The sequence below is a fragment of the Myxocyprinus asiaticus genome, chromosome 50, assembly GCF_019703515.2.
Source record: "Myxocyprinus asiaticus isolate MX2 ecotype Aquarium Trade chromosome 50, UBuf_Myxa_2, whole genome shotgun sequence".
In the NCBI taxonomy this organism is placed as follows: domain Eukaryota; kingdom Metazoa; phylum Chordata; class Actinopteri; order Cypriniformes; family Catostomidae; genus Myxocyprinus; species Myxocyprinus asiaticus.
Window position 1 is genome coordinate 15,883,845 of NC_059393.1, and position 20,042 is coordinate 15,903,886.

The 20,042-nt window shown below is 37.4% G+C and overlaps 1 long non-coding RNA gene across 2 annotated transcripts in view; it reads right to left on the reverse strand.

Moving 5' to 3' along the window:
- The window catches only part of LOC127439205 (uncharacterized), a 43,856-nt gene that overhangs the window by 20,428 nt on the left and 3,386 nt on the right, over nucleotides 1–20,042 (reverse strand). Inside the window, exons 1-2 of one of the 2 annotated variants that reach the window (XR_007896867.1) lie at nucleotides 17,714–17,945; nucleotides 10,859–10,920 (exon numbers count right to left, since the gene is read on the reverse strand). This is a non-coding gene — a long non-coding RNA (uncharacterized LOC127439205). Of the gene's footprint in view, nucleotides 1–10,858; nucleotides 10,921–17,713; nucleotides 17,946–20,042 lie in introns of those variants that run through there. The other variant, XR_007896866.1, reaches the window with a different exon arrangement.

Below are 20,042 nucleotides of genomic sequence, written 5' to 3' on the forward strand. Positions count from 1 at the left end.
TCTTTCATGGAACACAAAAGGAGATGTTAGGCAGAATGTTAGCCACAGTCACCATTCACAGTGACTGTATGGAAAGAAGCACTGAAAGTGAATACTGAATGAGCCTGTCAGTTCCTACCATTCTGCCTAACATCTCCTTTTGTGTTCCATAGAAGAACCAGAATCATACAGGTTTAGAACGAGGGTGAGTACAAGACAGAATTCACCTTTAAGTAAACCTCAGAATGAAACACTGTGCTGAAATTGAGCTTTAATTTTCAAATATATGGTATGTGAGTGAATAGTTAGAGGACCCCAGAACCGTTGCTGAGCAAATTGTACAAAAGGAAAAAATACCAAAGCATTGCCTCTCAGTCGTACAACAGCAAGGCCAATCAATCTACCCTTGTGAGTTTCTATGTGATCTTGCACATAGGTTAAAGAAAATCTGTGCACAACCTGCAATCTGATTCTTCATGCATACAACAAAAATAAACAAATAAACACAACTAAATTCCACCAGTTCTGTCCATAAACAAATAATGCACACATAGACACCCACACATAAATAGACTCATACATGGATACACACACATTTTCTAAAGAGCTCCAGTTTCAAGGTATCCTCTCTCTGTGCACAAAACCAACCCTGCTTCTCAAGATCACTACTTTCTGAAACACTACTGTTTGTTTCCCTTCTGGTTAACACCGAGCATTTGTTCCCATAGCAACCTCACCTCCTCTTCCGTCTCTGACTGATGGCGGGGCAGCGGAGGTGCGGCCTTGCTGAGGAAACGCCCCCCTCCATCTCATTGCATCCCGCGGAGGAGAAACACATCCTCAATCCCATTCAAAGCCCTCATGAGAATGTGATCCAGTTATTCTGCATCAGTGCAAGTGTGAGATTCCGGTTAAGATTACCGTTGTTTATATTTAGATGCATTTAACTGCATAAAACGTTGGGCAATTTCAGGTAAACAATTTTATGTTTTGCATTTAGGCAATAAGTTCCAAAAGGCTGAGCTAATTTATGAATAGTCATGGCTAATGGGCATTGTTGGTAAATAATTTAAATAAAACTCTTATTTATGATGCAAAATGATTAAGCACATTTATTAAAAGGAATGATCCAGGTTCAGTACAAGTTAAACTCAAATGACAGCACGTTTGGCATAATGTTGATTATGGTGGAAAATAATTTAGACTCATCCATCGTTTATTAAAAAAAAGCAAAAATCTTAGTTGCAGTAATGGCCGTGAATGGGGCCAGTCCGTAAATGATACACAATAACATCTTAAATTTAGGATAACCTCACAGTTGTCTCAAATTCTAAAAGGTAAGGTGTTTAATGGATTAACTGGGTTGTTTTTAATGTGATGCATTCTATCATGTCGAGTCTGAAGTTGCAATGGGCTGTTTATGTAGAAATTTGATTTTAGACCAAAACAAGTTTCTGACTGTTTTGTGATTAATTATATTTTTATTTTCAGCTTTCAAACCATGTAAATGTTATCACCAAATTCAAACAATAAATGTAGATATGAAGCTTCTTAATGTGGGTCTTCTTTCCGCGATATTTACAGTTCATAAAAACATAATAATTATAACATTAAAAAGCTGAGACTTTCTTCCCCCCCCCATATCCACATCACTATTGGAGCTGGCCACAGCGGAGACAGCCTTCACCACCCTTTCCCATTTACCCGCCTCTTAATTTCAGACGTGATATAATTATCAAGCTTCCCGAGGACTTTTTCCTTGCAATAATTTCCTCAACAAGAACCTCTTTTCTACTAAAGTTTTTGTTTCTCTTTCTTTTCATCCATGCCAAATTAAAAGTTATCAAATGGTTAGCAGCAAGTAAATTCTCCTATGATGGTGAATGTCATTAAACTAACACATCTCATGCACTTTACATTAAAAAAGTTTGCGCGAGATGCTTGCTATTAAAAAAAAAAAATGTCGGCTAAAGCCAGGCTGTGGGCATCACAAGCTCTGATAACAGGCTGCATTATTGGGACAAGATGTTTGATGTAGGGGCCAGATATCCCCTCGGCATTGTGACATAGATCACAGCACCATCCAGCACCCACTCTGGCTTTTCTAACTCCATTCCGTGACCACAGGGGAGCTGTTCCACTCCGCACATCAGTGCGGGTCTCCTCGCCACTGTCGTTTCATCTCCACAGACAGTCTCCCAGGCCAACATGAATAAGTAACCATAGACATGAGCTGAGCCAGTGGCTTTGATGTGCCGTGTGCCGTTAGCAGTTAGCAGGGCTGGATGAAGGGGGCTTGCTAGATGGTGGGCTAATACACCTCTGTGGCCTGTGGGCAGGTCTATTGTACTGGTGGAGGGGATTACACCGGTGGGAGAGGGGCAGGACAATGTGACCCTCCTGAGAAGGAGGAGCACCAGGATTCCTTGCTATTCAGCAGGGTGGTTAACTTCTCACTAACTCAATTACCTCAGCCGAGAAGCAGTAGAGGGCCCATTATGAAGAGAAAGACTCAACACCTGAGAATGAGTGAGAGAAAGGGAGTTGGACTGCAAGTTATCAATATAAGATAACAATAATAGGATAAGAAAGTGTGTATAATCAAACTGATGTGAGGGATAAAAGTAAAAAAGTTCAGGTGAAGTTTGTTGTGTCTGTGCCACTAGTGTTACCAAAAGTAATGGCAAAAACGTTTTCCAACAGGTTTCTGAACGCTCCCCTGTTTGTCATTGGTCGAACAAACAGATACAGTAGTCCTATCCTTTAAGTGTAAGAAGGAAAAAGGAAGGCAAAGGAAAAAAATTACTTAAAGTATAGAACAAATCAAGAAGAAAATGTGCCCGAGAACAGACCCTTGAGGCACTCCCCTAGAAAAAAAGCCTTAAAAAACCTTCAAAAGTACGACAGAGCCAAATTAAACAGACATGGACATGAAGCTTTGGCCACAGAGCATGTTAAATCTCTGAAATATTGGTACTAATGGGCCAGACTATGTGACTGTTATGTGTATAGACATCCAAGAGCAGAGAAGCTAGCTTAAGACTCTTTATGGCCATCAGTAGAGCTCTCCTACACCCACTAGCCTTAGTGCCTGACTAGCCCGGCTCTCTGTTAACTGTATTGATTTTGACAAGAAGGAGGGGTGGGCTTTTTCTATACTTATATTGTTACATAGCCTATTCACTTATCTCTTCTGTCCGACCCCTTCATCTCACTCATCAAGGTTAAAGAACTCTCCAGAATGAGGAAAAGAAGGCTATGGTGGTACTTAAGGTTTGTGGTGGTAGAAAGTGGGAGGGGGGATTGTCACAGTGATCTTATTTATCTTCATGAAAGTGACCGCCTCAGGGTGCCACTGCAACGAGAGTAAAAGAGACGACAGCAAATCGCAACACATGATCGTATGTGGAAGGGGGTGTTCACACAGGACACGTTTGTGTGTTAAAAACAGATGGAGCGCAATAAAAGGCATATTAACTCCCTAGACTCAAAAAGCTTGTCCTGTCCCCAGATTCATCTGATTGGTCCATTGTTTTAAAGTTGACATTGATCCAATGTGCTTTTTTTTAACTTGACAAGGTGTCTTCATGATGCATTTAGTATTTTTTTAATAATTAAGAAATTAGTAGTACATTCACATGAAATGAAGACAGGCCTAAGAATAGCTGTTTTACAACAGTTACAAAATAGCGCAGATGAGCACAAGAATGCGTCCTGTGTGAACAACCCTGAAGGCTGAGTTTTGTGGTTTTTAGTCTTAATATCTGCTACACTAGTGTACTCCAAACATTGACAAAATTCACTTCAAATTTGAAAGTCTTTCTCTTCTGGGAAAACAGACAAAATATTTATGACTCATCTTGCACTCACTTATTTTGTTATACCAAATGCTCCCTAGAACGAGGAAGCTCCTCTCCCAATATCACCTACTACTGACTAACAAATCGCAACTAACAAAGCATGCCCATGGTTGTAAAGTAAACTAAAGGCTTTTGGCTTTAAAAAAGTACGATCCTTTCGATATGTCCCACCCCATCTTCCTGTTTCAACAGGAAATTTGTCCATACAGGAAAGAAAACTGGGCTTGTCACCCAATTTCATGGTATCTTCAAACAAATAAAAATATATACATTCACTTCTTGAGGTTCAGAACACTTTTGATTTAATTGAAGTGCATCTGATCTATTATGCCGACCAGGCGCTAAACAAAAGGCTATTCTGGGCCCTGGGAAGCTTGCTACAACCCCACGCCGAATTAACATGCTGTACGTTTCCTTCATTGTGCTGGGTGATTGCCCCAGTGCATCTTCTTGCTCAGCTAATTAAGTGAGTCTCTTCTTTGTCTTGCTGTACTCTGAGAGCCTCTGAATAGTGGCGGGAGAAAGGCGAAGAGAGGGATTGCCTTTGCCTGTGCTTGTTTATCAAAAGAATGGGGCTTATTGCAGGACAAATGTGCCATAAAGGAGTGTAAACGGCACAAGGTGGGTGGGGAGAATCTGAAAGACTGTGACACAGTGGCGGAGTTTGTAATACGCCTTTAACAAGATGGCACGTTCTATTGAAGACAAATCCAGGGGAGAGGCAGGGTCTATATTCGCTAATGGAATGTATGTATAGGGCCATAAATGTGTATTCAGGCGGGTGAGCTCTACGGCAGGGTGAAAAACAAACATGCAATTAAAACTAAGGAGCATTCTATGGGAGTTAAAACAAACAGGCACACAACTAAAAGTAGTTGCTCTTCTCTTCTTCTTTTCTTTCTTTCTTTTTTTTTTTTAAATATCCATAGTGCATATTTTGACAGATATGTAGACATTTACATATGCAGAGTTTGCTCTGTATTTAAGGCAATGCATTTTAATTTTCACCATACAGACTGTAACCACCAAAGACATCGAGGGGGGCACATCCCCCCAATTTTCAGATTGTCGACCAATGTGCTTTTCAAATGTTGATTGAAAAATGTTGTTCATTTGGTCACCCAAAAATGGTAACAACCATTGCTTCATAAACCTCTACGGACAGAGCAAAGGTCTCATTTAAAGTCCACAATCTATCTATCTATCTATCTATCTATCTATCTATCTACAGTATCTCTCTATCTATCTATGATCAAAATATATGATGAAATAAATCTATGTGTCAATATTTGGGCCAGTCTGTCCAACTCTGTGTCTGTGCATGTGTGTGCCCAACTCATACCGGTTAGCTTGTTAATTTGCAGAATCTAAGACTGTTGGTCTAGAACTAGACAATGGCTCCAATGTGACCAAAATTAGTGTCAGAGTCTTTTCTTGCTACCCACCCTGTCTCTGTCTGAAGGTAGCTGGTGTGTACATATGAGTGTGGGTCTGTCTGTGTGCACACACCAAATAAACGAGTTGTGTGTATCCATTGTCCGAGTACACAATCCCAGTGTATATATTAGCAAAGTGACTTGACCCTGGCAGACTCGGGCCACTGTTTTGCCCCATTGCTGGGTCGTGGGAAAAAGAGGAGACCTCCTTTCACAGCTGCTCTGGCCGTTGCATTGAACCAATGGAGGTGCGGACACTGCCGCCCCCCTCCTCGTTGGTCCCATTCACTTCGCTGCCTGCTGCCTTTTCATAACATCCCCCTAAACCACCCTCCCTCTCTCTCTCTCTCTCTCACCCCCCCCCCATCTTCATAAATATACTTTACTATTGAAGCAGTGTTTTGCATTGCAATGTCATAGAGGCCTTACTCAGCTTGGCTAGCTATTCTCTTGTTGAATTAATCAATCACACGTCGCCATTAGACAGTAGCCACTTTAAAGAGTCCACTGTGAGAAAAATTTTATTGGCTTTTGATAGAAAGAAACATCAGTTTTCTCCATCAGGCAGAAAATACAAATATAGACTTTAATTTATGTTAGCATATGCTAGCAGTACCAGCACCCCTCAGCCTCATTCTCTGCATTCATTTGAAGAGATTTATTTCCTATCAAGACGTAAAATGTAGCAGTATAAAGCAAGCTATGGGGCCTTGTTTTTTAATTCAAATCTATTAAGAATTTGCGTTTCATTTTCAAAGGACCAGAGGCTTTCAAGCAAATGAAAACTATCACAAGTAATATATCTACAATTTGGTTTGGATCACTGCCTTCTATACAACGGTTAGCAAGCCTGAGAAAACCACTGCATAAATCTCATGATAAACTATTGCTTAGAAACTTTCAGCCAGTTGAGAACAATTCAATTCACACAAAAATTCATAGTTTATGATGATAAAATTCTATGAATGAACAAATCCTTATAATGCTCATATAACTAATATAATCAGCATAGACAAAATGAGTGGTCAACCAATATTTTTTTTTAATGGCTGATACCGATATATGATAGAATAAAATGTAATGATAACAAACAGGATGTACGCAAAATGCTTAAATTAAATGTGCATTTTACACAATATTTATTCATAATTATTTAAAATATATTGGAAATATTGGAAAACTGAACATTTTCATTCTGCATTGATAAAGCTGTCTGTAGATTTTTTTAAATTACAAAAGAGGAACTAACACTTCTAAAAATAAAAAAAAATCGATCAGGGGGGCATAGTCATCAGACCATGTGGATAATCACAAGATGATGAAAAAACAGTCAATTAATCAGCTTGGCTAATATATTTGTCTATCACTAGTTATAATGTCCTCTAATAATTTTAGAGTATTATGATCTTCGTGTATATCATTTGTATATCATTTGTATGTCATTTGTAAGAAATGGCAAAACTCTAAGATATCATACGACTTGGCTCGTACGAAAAGGTGCGAAAAACTTTTAGACCAACCAATCAACAATCAGAATTTCAAATCAATAAAATACAAGGACAACATTTTATCTAGTCTCTGTGAACAAATTTCATATTTATTTATGCAATGTAAATGACGAATGTATGTAAATAACCTGTAACACACTTGTCTCGTTTCAAACCTGATGTTTTCTTTATTCCGTGGTACACAAAAGTTATTGTCTTATCAAATTCATGGTAAGGTTTGGAGTTAAACTTTGATTTATTTAATGTTTTTTCTATGGGAGTACAACAAATATATTGTACGAGCCAACTCGTACGATTTCTAATGATTTCACCATCCTGTACCATTATTACGACCTGTCATAAGACTAGGTTGAAAGAACTTGATTTAGAGAACTAACAATGGGGAATTTCCATGCACTTTATCCATAAAAACTGAGCTGATGTGAAACATCACAATAGTACTGGTTCTACAGATACAAATCTGCCGTATACAAGTTCTAACTGAATATCAATAATTCCTGCTACATTTTCAAAGCAATGCACTAACAGCGCAATCTTCTGTGGCATTTACAAATGGAAATGGTGCAAGTCAACAGACAGCACATCTTGATATTCAGTCCTATAGATTTTTGTGTGCGCGAGTGTGTGTTACAGAGAATTTGTTTATGTATGCTGCCTCCTCGCTCTCCTACGTACATCATTTCAGAAAGTCTGCCTCACATTGAACTATCGAACCTTGCGTGTACGATATTGACTTCCTCTATGAATGTGGGGGCTCGTCCGGGTACGGAGAGAGGAAGAAAAAGCACTGGATGAGGGTGAAAGGTGGCTAGCTGGTATGAAATGGGGGGCTCATTGCCACAGGGTGCTTAGTCCCCTCTAATCCTCTGTCTCTGATTCTTCAATTCAATTTTTCCTCTGGGCGAACGTGATCTAGAACTAGGCCAATGTCACAGACTTGTTTTTCTAGCATAAAGGAAGGGGGAAAAAGACTCTCCCTCTCTTTTCCACCAATTTCCATTTCTCTGACAAGCTTCTTCTCACCCCAAAGATTTGTTGCGACTTTAGATGGCCTTCCACCAGCCCTCTTCACTGTTAGCTTGTTAGAAACATGGTTCCAGCAGAGTGTAGAATAGTAAATATCCCATTCATGTGTTCCATAGGCAAATTAATAATAAAAAAACAAACATTGTAAATCTTTAAAGATAGAACTACCTGGAGCTCTGAGGTTGTTAATCAATGGTAAATGTTTCTGTTGAAGCCATCAGTCTGCGCTATTTCAGCTTCATTTGTTAAATATCGTGTTTAAAGCAGAATTTCTGAACTACACAACCCATGATCCTGAAGAGCTCCACCAATTAAAGAATCGCGGCCAACAAGCTGATGCACCCATGATGCACTGTGAATGATTCAATTAAGTAGGTCTTCCTACACTCTCAAACAACTTATATATTTGCAAATAGTTTACGTTTTGAAATACAATTAAAATATATTGTTTCTATACTTATAATCAGTGAATTAAAAAAAAAATAGTTTATATTTTTCCATCTTTAATTCGATTACATCACTCACATTGCTTCATGGGATTGTAGTCCATGCCCTCATGTAAGATATTTAGCATGCAGTCTAGTATCCCTGTCTTTTTGTATGATTCTCAAACACTTTTTTGCTTAAAATCAAAGTTTGAAATGGTGTGATTCACCTCTGAGCTGGTTGGTTTGGTTCATCACTTAGAACTCTTTTACGAATGATTTTAGGAAATCCTTATGTAAAAAATGAATGGGAAAAATACTTTGGGAACCAAGACGGCTGAAAAAGTAGGTGGGTACTGTTGTGCTCTATTAGTGTAGAATGCAGTTCAGTGGCTCACAAGCAGCCTAGATCTAGTCAGTTTCCCTGAGATGTAATAGATGAAATGGTTATCGCTTTGTCAGAAATACCTCTACCACAAAAGACAGGTCTGCTATAATAAACTTCACAAAGGCTAAAGAGCGTTTCAGGGAAGTACTTTGAAAGCACAAAGACTTCCACACTATATATTCTTAATTTTCTCAGTATGATACAATATGAAATTATATGAACTGTGATTTCTGACTTGTGTCACATTGCCTTCATGAGAGTGCCATAAAACGAGGCTACTTTCTTGTGTGGCGGTGTTCGTGGTCTGAATACACTGCGTGGGAGAGAGTGGGTGAGTTTGAGAATTTCACATTAAGGCAAGAGGAGAAAGAAAAAAAGGTGCTCATTTCTTTTTCAATCTGTGTTTCTCAATGCATGTGTGCCTGGAGAATTGCAGCTAAAGTTCACATGGGGGAGGGAAGGTACCTGCCCCCATCTTCCAAAACCCACTAGAGTTGGGAAAGGGGGGGTTGGAAAAAGACAGAATGAAAAAAGTGCCATTGAACTCTGACTTGAGATTGTGAAGGGAGAGAAAGAGAGAGGGGTGTGAGTCTGAAGAGGGTTAGAGAGAGGGCTTTAGGTGCGTGTGTGGTTTGGGGGGTGGGGGATGAAGGAGTAAGAGAAAAAGAGCGAGGGAGGGAAGGGAATTAGGAAGGTGAAGGACTGAACCACCCTCATAGCCTTTCCACATGAGCACACCTTATATACACACACATTACCAGGACTCCTGCAATATTTTAAAGGGATAAGTATCTGAACAAAAGAATTCAAATACAGATCACACAAAAGGCCTTCGCATCTCTTGTCCGGCAACAGTGTGGAAACAAATTGGATCAGAGCATTACATGGAGAGGAGTTAGCGAGGGAATGAGTAAAGGGCTATACTGTCATGATCAGTGTTGGTAAGTTACTCAAAAAAGTAATCCACTTCAAATTACTACTTACGTCTCTCTAAAATTGTACTCAGATTCATTAACAGTCAAAATGAATTTCCAATTGGAAAAGTAATCACATTACTAATTACTTTACTTTTAAGTTCCTTTCTAAAACACTTTTTACCGAAAAGTTTTTTCCCGTTCAACAAATTCTAAATGTATTGTCATGCTGTACACCCTTCAGCTCTCACAGAAACTTAAACAGACATACATATACACAGTATGCATTAAACATACATATTATTGTTGTAGATATGTGCACCTCAAGTAATGTACTTAGAAGTAATTGCCTTAATTGAAAGTTGATAATCTGACAAGAAGAAATGAAAATGTAATGTTACAGTACTTTTGACTTAAAAGTAATTAGATTACAGTAACTAATTACTTTGTAATCAGATTAAAACCAACACTAGTGATGATCATACTGATCACACTTGTTATGGTTCAAAACAGATAAAATAAACAAATATGACCAAAATGTACTAAGAATCTCGAATTTCTTTCTTTTTCTTTTTTTTTTTTTTTTTTTAAGAATAAATGTCCAAAAACACCCTAAACTAAACAAAGAAAATCCAAGAAGAAAATTCCAGAACTCTGGAGATGGACACAATAGCATTAAAACTGTAAATCTTAGCAGAAAATAAAGTGCATCCTATACTAGCTTTTGTCTCCTTGTTCCAGGGTAACACATAAACATAAATTTGAGCATTGAAATGAACATGTAAGCCAATGCTTCGCAGGATACTGCTCTTACTGGAGTCATGTGACTTAAGTCTACTTTACTCCTTACCACCAATGAGCAAGGGCAAACGCTGTTGCCATAGTAATCCCTCCTATGTTTGCTACCCAGCATTTTTGGGGGTAAAAAGAAACCTTTTTTTATGCCACACGATCGCCAGGTTGCCATGAAAAATATCAGACCAAAATTTTTCATATGAATCCTCAATATAAACACTCAATCCAAACACACAGAGGCTTAAAGTGATAGATGGATATTAAACAACATCATATACACTTATTTTCTACAAACAGATATGATTATGATATGATAAGAAGAATATCAGAATATGCACATTAACGCTTTGTTTGCCCATAAGGTGCATATACAAAACCACCATCGCCTACAGGTCATGTTATGTATACGGACAGAGAAGCTGTTACACATTTTACTGTTAAACAGGTCTGCATGCAACCTCATGCAGAGTGAAAGTCAAGGTCATATTGAGAGCGCATGACAATGCCTTAGGGGCCACAGCACTCACCTGAGATCTGTGGTCATTTGATTGCATGTTTTATCGTTCACTTGCAGCATCTCGGTCTCCACCTGCAAAATAACAAAATATCACATCTTAGTAGATTCAACACATATTAAAATGTAAATGTAAATGCTGAGAAATATAACTGCACAAGAAGTTTTATAGGCTATAGCTTTTACTAGGGTTGGCTGTCATGATGCTGTTTTTATATTATTTATTAATTTGGTCAAATTTAGCTGACCTTTCAGTTTTGTGAGGCCCAAGTTCAGATGACCAAGCAACCAAAGTGCAGCTATAAATAGGTGACAATTTTCAAACATGCACTTTTTTATTTTTATTCTCAGATATGCATCCTGCATGAACTCAGCGGGGGAACTTAGAGGGCCACCTGAATTCAAGTTCAGCAGCACTTCTTTAGTCATGAGGAGTCAGAACATAATATGATAATCATGCAGGACTCAAAATATATAAATAAATAAATAAATAAATAAATAAATAAAGCAATAAATAGAATACAATTGAAATTCGCAGCTTGTTATGCAAGAGGATCCCATATAAATCTTCTTACATAACCTCTAAAAAGCAGTGCTGGTTTTCTGTGATCCCAGAATTAATAAATGAAGTAATTTTCGGTGGGGTGGGGAGGGGGGTGCAATTTCTCACACATGCCATATTTCAAATACAGGAAAAACAAACATATAGGGCTGGCATAAATAAGAAACGATTCATGTTACATGAGAAACAAGACTTCGTAAATGCTTCTCAGAACAGAAGAAACGAAAATAATTGACTAGATGGATGACTGGTTGAAAAATAAAATCGATTTGAAACAGTTTTTTTTAAAAAAACTTTCTTCCGTACTTTCCTCAATTGATAGCTTTATAAAAGCTTTATGAATACACTCTTACATATACAAATGCATATAGTCTGTTTGACATAATGTTTGACTCACACGGAAATGTAGCTAACGTTAATTTTTAAGATTTGCGGCTTTGGGGCGCAAACAAAACTTTAGAGAGACAAACTAACATAAAAAGAAAATGTTATAGGCTATTCCTAATCTTACACGTCTGTGGCAAATTCTACAAATAAGTTGTGATTTAAAAAAAAAAAAAAAAAAGAATTACAGCTTATCAAAACGTCTTACATTAAGATAACAGAATAAAACGTTTACAGTCATCGTTAATTTCGCCGACTCTTCGGAGTGTGTATCAATATCTAGTACGCGACCTACATAGACAGCATATGGGGCATCACAGGCGCGCTCTGAAGCAGCTCGGCGTTTTTGGCGCGAGTTTGATAACACTGTTGGGCATTAGGGGTTGTCTGGGTGGGATGCTGAGAAGATTTTGAGACACAACCGTCGTGTAATATAGAAAAAACAACAACAACGCTAAAAGAGTAAAAAAAAAAAAAAAAATGTTGCCAAGTGTATGTAGAGCCTATGATGTGGACTACAGCATATAGCCAGTCAAAGCAAATAATAATAATAATAATAATAATAATAAGAGCCTAATAATAATAATAATAATAATAACAATAATAATAACAAGAGCCTAATAATAATAATAATAATAACAATAATAAGAGCCTAATAATAATAATAATAATAATAATAATAATAATAATAATAATAACAAGAGCCTAATAATAATAATAATAATAATAATAACAATAATAATAGCCTAATAATAATAACAATAAAAATCATAATAATAATCATAATAATAACAATAATAATAGCCTAATAATAATAACAATAACAAAAATAATAATAATAATAGCCTAATAATAATAATAATAGCCTAATAATAATAACAACAACAACAACAACAACAACAATAAATTCGCTTTAAGGAAAAAAAAAACATTTTAGAGAGGTCTAACAAAAACATTTCTTTTAATATGAACAAATGTGGCTATTTTTAAAACTTGCCTGCTGTAAACTTTTCTGTGTGTACGTAAGACGTAGACATTTCATTTTTGTCATGATTATCATTAGATATCCCGCAGGAAATAACGTGTAAGCAATATTCTGATACGGCGTTTTGCCAAGGCCCTGTGCAGGCTCATTCATCCTGACTAATATTCAACCTCACAGATAGGGCGATTTAAAAAAGAAAACCTTGAAATCTGCGGTGTATGAAAAATATTTTCATATGCAGTATTGGGCCCTTTTAAATCCGCCAATGTACGAGTCCGAATAAAGGATGATTTTCGTTCCCATTTCATTGCTTGGATCAGAGGCCGTTGCTAAGATACCACACTCAGAATTCATAAGTTCAGAGGAGAAATGATTGACATTTGCTTTTTGAGGTAAAAATGAAAACTGAATAATAATAGATAAAAAAAAGTCACATTTTATCGTGAGTTACAGTACCTGTTTGAAACCTAATCTATTTGAATGAAATTCATGACAGCAGAGTGCAAATATAATGAGGCACAAAAAATATGGATATCTAGAATAAATGTAGTGCTTTATATATGCTTAAATAATAGAACTTGACACATGCACTAACCCCAATTTGAATAATGAAACAACTCTCCTATACATATTGACACTTTTGTGCTTTCTCAAAGGCTTAACAACTGCAGCAGTGAAAATGAATTATAGGGATGTCAACATTGGAGAAACAATAGAGATACAGTATGCACAAGGAACTGATATTTATCAATAGATTTGACAAAAATTGCTGCTCTATTATATGACAAATTGGATTTGTTCACAAAAGATGATGATTCAAAAGGGGCAGTTCATCAAAACAAAGCAGTGATTAGTTAGTGAGAAAACAACTACATTTTATTAGCACTTTCCAACTGTAAATTAGCTGCTTCTTTTATTTTAGGCAAAGATGAAACTGAAACACCCTCGAAAGCCATTTCGCCATTCAGTCACAATCCTTTGACAATCAAAATGCCACAGTAGCAAATCGTGAGGCCTCTCCACAACAGTACCACTGTGCATCTTGACACCATAGCAGGGATGCAAAGTACTGGAACGCCAGCTTCAAAAAATTAAGTAAAGTATACTTATTTTATATACTTGAGAAATTTCCTCAAATTAGCAAATAAATATGACAAGGTTTTCTACTTTAGGATTGATGCATGATGATGCATTGTAAAGATAACAAACAATCATAAATAATATCACTTATAACTAGAGTATTAATGTTTACATGTTTGAATTGAGTAAAAAAAAAGTTGAATTTACTTAATATTTTAAGTTCACGCTTTAATATTTTCTGCTATATTTACTTGATACCAGTACACTCAAATTACAGAAACATAATCTCATAATACTGATGTATATGTTGTTTCCTCTTATAGATATGGTGATGGTATTATCAGAACAAACTGAAAGCAATATAGCACAAACTAATTCATTTAGGACTCACTGAAATGTCCCCCCCAAGCCCCCCTCCACAGCCCCCTTTTCTCACATATTTTTAATCTGTAGTGAAATTGAGATGCAGAGTTCATTACATTTAATTCAGATTAGTATTAGAAGTAGACAATGGCAGTGATGCATATGCCAGGTGCTAAGACAAGACTCCATCTGCTGGGGCCCCTAACGCAGGACCAGACACATATTAATGTGGGAAAATGTCTGGGGCGCCTCTCAGACAGACCTCTTGCTGCACCTCAGACTCTTTTTGTGTCATGCATCTATTCTGTGCCCACCCCCATCAATTTCAACATCTCGAAATTAGTGAGACTAAAAAGAAAAAATGGATATGGAACTAAAGCAATCAGCATTTACAGACACTATTAGAGGTGAAAGAAGTGATGTCACTGATTCGAAATATGCTATATTAAAAGAAATATATTGTAAACCTCATTAAACACATTAAGCAAATGTGCCATGTTATACAACATCTCAGGTAAATCCGACAGCAACATACTCAGAAAAGATTGTGCAGATGGAGATTTTAATACTCAAAGAACATAAAAGCACACTAGACTTAAATAAGACTATGGAGAGTTTCGAGGATATCCGTTTAGAGAATGAATAGATTATAAAGATCAAAATGTTGTCTCAAATTGCCATAGCTCACATAAAGAAGCCAATGTCTCAAATTCATTTAACTGAAGTATTCACACTCCATGATCAAAAATATTGGTCAAAGGCATTCCAAAAATGTTCCTTATAAAACCATAGCTAAAGGCCTATGACAGACACAGGCCTATAAATACGTTTTTTTGTTTGTTTTTTTTTTATCAGACGCATCAGCCTATATGGTCAACTATAGTCTTATCCTAAGATTCACAAATGTGTGACACATCTGTGCACAAAGCAACAGCAGAATGATGCCATAAGTAGGCCTATAGCCCATTTAAAATAGCATTGTGATATTTCATTTATGTCACAAACGGCGTTCCACTGACCAACAGAATTTAGAACAGAAAAATAAACATTCTAAAAAGCATGCACCAACCCGAATAATGCCCTTTAGATTTAGATTCACATTTAATGTTAGTATTTTAAACAAAACCACATCCTGTCAATCATTCCACAATGGCAGGTGTACAAAAAAGAGGCCAGTTCTTTTTAGGTTAGCCTATTCTATAATAAAGAAGACACGTATTATTGCCTAGTTATGGCAGAAGCTACCATAAGACTAAAAGAGTGTTGAACCACACACACCTCAAAGGTTTGACTAGGCTTTCCCATGTTATATGACGACCACGTGACCCATAAGATCCGACCAATCGGTTGCAACACCTCGATTAATCGATTCCTGTCATCCCATATTCATACATCAACATCATCACGTCTATGATGGAATGTTGCCCGACATAATCACACTTCAGAGTATGAACACAAGTCCCTATCCTCCTGAATATCACTTAGGAACTGTCCAGGTCTGCCAACGTACTAAGGGGCCGTTCACACCAAACGCGTTTTCTGCTCTCGTCCTCGCTGTTTTCGTGTGTAAACGTGCGCTAGACGGACGTCGCTGTTTTTCAGCGTCTCAAGTTGAAAAGACACCTGCGTTCTGTTCAGTTCGTTGCGTCTAGCTTTTTAGGGTAACAACGCGTTCGGTGTGAACGGCCCCTAGCGCGTCCCCATATGCAGCTCGAGCCAGATTCAAGCATGATCGAGAATAGCGATGATTAAAATCCATGTCGTCCACATAAGCTCGCGGTATTTATTCCAAGTCACCCAAATCAATGAAAACCATTGACACAGCGCGAACCGCATGCCTACCGGACTGGATGCTCTTTGTAGCGGACGTATCGCCGTCTCCCCCATACCCCGGCGCTCCAGACCTTCGCATCCTCCTGCTTTCCACCCTTCTTCCCATTCAAAGCGCTCCGAAGTCTTTGGAATTAGTTTATACATTCGGTTCTCTAGCTTTATGATATCACATAAACTCATACAGCTAGATAACCAAAGAGAAAAACTAACCCATGTCTCTTAAAGGGACCGCCGCGTACGCCAGATGCAGCTTCTGTTGTGGTCACATGGAGCTATTGCATTCGCTGGTGTTTGTGCAGCACAGATACAGTCTCATTCTTTCACTCGCACGCACACATACATACACACACACACACACACACACACACACACACACACACACACACACTCGCACACATGCACGTGGGCTAAAAAGAGCTTTTTATATTTATAACGGCTTATGTGAGCTACAATTTATAATGCACAGCCCATGCATTTGGAGGTCCAATATATCACAATCGCTTGAACGCCACTGTCAAGTTGAGTGTTAAACACACACACACACACACACACACACGTTGGTGGCTATCCTTATGAGGACTCTCCATAGACATAATTATTTTTATACTGTACGAACTATAGATTTTATCCCCTAACCCTAACCCCACCCCTAAACCTAACCCTCACAAAAAACTTTCTGCATTTTAACATTTTCAGTAAAACATCGTTTAGTATGTTTTTGAGCGATTTGAATTATGGGGACACTAGAAATGTCCTCATAAACCACAGAATACTACCCTTGTAATTACCAGTTTGGAACCTAAAAAAAATGTCCTTGTAAACCACTTAAACCTGCCCACACACACACACACACACACACACACACACACACACACACACACACACACACATCTATATTGTATGCAGTTGGCCTAGCAACGTCGGAGCTTAGGACGTTTAAGTAGAGCTATAAAATCAACATTCACCACCAATACTTGGTTTAATGAAGCACAGAAAGCTTTACAAATCTCTCGAATTGAGCACCAAATGTCCGTGCGCGTCTGGGTTGCCATTTACGCATGGCACACTGTCAATTAAGGCTCCTGTTTAAAATGGCAATTCTTCCCATTCTGTTTTAAAAGTAGCTATAGGGGGAAATCCTTTAAATAATCCCTGTTTTATAACGGGGAGAAATCAAATCTAAATCTACACCCTCAAGGATGCATGCGAATATTTAGGCCCACACTTTTGATTGTCTATAACTGACACACACAGTAGGCTATTAAAAGCCATTTCTTACAATGAAAAAATAGGCCTATTGAAATGCTTTTCATCCAGTAAAATTCCAAAACTTGAATATGTTCTACTCCTAATGATTTGCTTTGAATTATAAACACTATATCTAACAGGCAACCACTTTCAGATTTGCCTATATGACTAAACAGCTTATATGCAAGTCTTAGTCTTAAGACTAACATGAAGACTGAGAATGTGGCACCTGATTCAACCTTTAAAATGAGAAAAGCAAATAAAAAGAATACAGACTAACACATAAAATACACCGAAAAACGCGTCGACTATAGCGGGTTCAAAGAAAGTCAGGCTTTAGCAACACAAGGTAACCTAACTATCACATAACTCTCAAACAACGAGCGTTTAATGCCATAAAAAGAGGTACTCACAACTGAAATTTCCCGAAGTAGCCTACTTCTCTCCATGTTTTCCCAAATGTTCACTTGCTCAAAAACTAAATAAAACATCCACTTCAATAAGACACTTTTGGAGCTCTTTTCGATGTTTTGTTTCTGTCTTTTCAATTCCTTTAAAGAAAAGCACGTATAATCAAATTCAAATCTGTTTATACGGCTAAAAAGCAAGTACGAGTAAGCGCGAGGCTCCGGCAGCTACACTGAAGATGCGAACGCGAGACATTGAATTGAGGGGCTCCTCTGGGCAGGGCCACCGGGGTCACGCTTCCAACAGAACTGTGATGTCACCAGCATTAACCATTAATGCTCATTGATACACATGGTTGCGCAGGGCTGAGACATCCGGAGACGCGCCCGTGACCGTGCACTATTCTCAGGATCTCCAAAGACTGATGCTTAAGCTAAATCTGACCTCTGTAACCTGAAATTGGACGTAAACGAATACAATCCCAAATACATTTAAAATAAGTACTATTTAAGCAAACATCCAGGAAGCTTGTACACATGCAGGTTATGCTAAGTATTGTGTCACTTTCGATTGGTGTTTGTTTCCTATTGGTTGCTCTTTTCTCGAAACAAAACTATTTCAGCCTTAAAAAAAAAATAAAAATAAATAAAAATAAAAAAATAAACACTTCCCAGATACTTATCTCCCAGATGTCTGTTTATATATTTTCATCTGGAAAGCACCACAATCTAATTAACGTCTGCTAAACATCTGAAAAAGAGCTGATTTACAAACATTCTAAATCATAAACATCTCAAAGACATCTGCTGGACGTCTTATTGACATCCGAGGCACTTTTTGACATAGGCCTTATAGACGTATTGCAGATAAGCAAATAACGTAAAAAAAATACTTGTAAACGTGTGCTATCGGAGTTTTAATGGTTTACATTTTAAAATTAATTTTAATGAGGGGTCACTTTTATATTTTACGAGATAAAAAAGTGCAATTGGTCTAAAAGAATCAAAAAGTTTAAATCCAGTTTGTGGTTCTGAATTGGTCAGAATGTAAGTACAAGTCACAATGCATTTGTTTATGAGGTGCACAGTAAAAGTGATTCCGCAGTTGTGGCCAAATAAAACGTTTTATCTGTGTGGCTTGCAAACGTTAAACTCGTTTAGGTACATTATGTGTAGAGCACGAGAGCAGAAAATAGTCAATAAATGTTTTACCTTTTCCCCTTGTGTGTAGAATCGATAGGCTACATGTTAGACTTGAAAGGTGCAGATTTAAATACTTTAAATAATACGAGTGAGGGCAAGAGAGAGAGAGAGACATAAATGACCAAAATTATTACAATTCTGCAAACCACGAAGGCAACATTAAACACCTCAAAGCATAGCTGGAAAACTTAAAAAATAAATAAATAACATTTTTTGCGAGAATTTCTGATGAAAACTAAAGGCAGCTAAAAAAAAGAAAAAAAAAAAGAAAAAATCTAAATACAATTTATTAAAATATGCAAGCATGCATGCAGTCAGACTAGCAGATGGAGTCTCTTTCCCTGACACACACACACACACACACACGGACGCACGCACGCACACACACGCACACACTTCGCCATAGGCCTGTTTTCCATTCAAATGTATTCCCCAGTTTATTGGAAAATGGGATCTCCCGGTTGCTCCGTGTAAACTAGAATGGAATGTTCCATTTTTGTATGAAGAAAACAAGAGACTATTTCGGGAGGGGGTGAAACAACACTGTCGTGCCAAGCAATCATCTAATATTTCCGCTAATAAACTGGAGTGCTTTATATACATAAAGACGAGTAGATTTTGCAACAGATCTCTAAATCATACATCTCAGGCTTATATTGCACTCTAAAAATAGATATTAGCCAAAACTTGAAAAATAAATCTCAGATTGCACTAAAAATGAGAATGGTCTAACGATTGAAATACACCACATTACATTAATTTCAGTTTGCATGTGCATGTTAACCGACACGAATCATTTAAGCAATTATGTATTACACTATAAACTTTACTCAGTTACTTTGTTCATTTAATGGAGATTCGACCAAATGTATGTCTTTACACATGGGCCAAAATGTCTGTTTCTTGTCATTTTTTAAACATAGATAAAGGAAAGTACAAAGCAATGTTGGAATAGACCAGTAAAGTTATACTGTACATTTGCAACACTTGAAGTATTTATAACAGTCACTTATAATAAATGTATTCGAAAAGTCCATGCATTAGTGAATCGAGTTTCAATAATTACTGTCATTTGTTTGAAAAGAGCTTATGAGCATTTAAAAGTACAGTATAACATTCTCGGTTTGTAGTT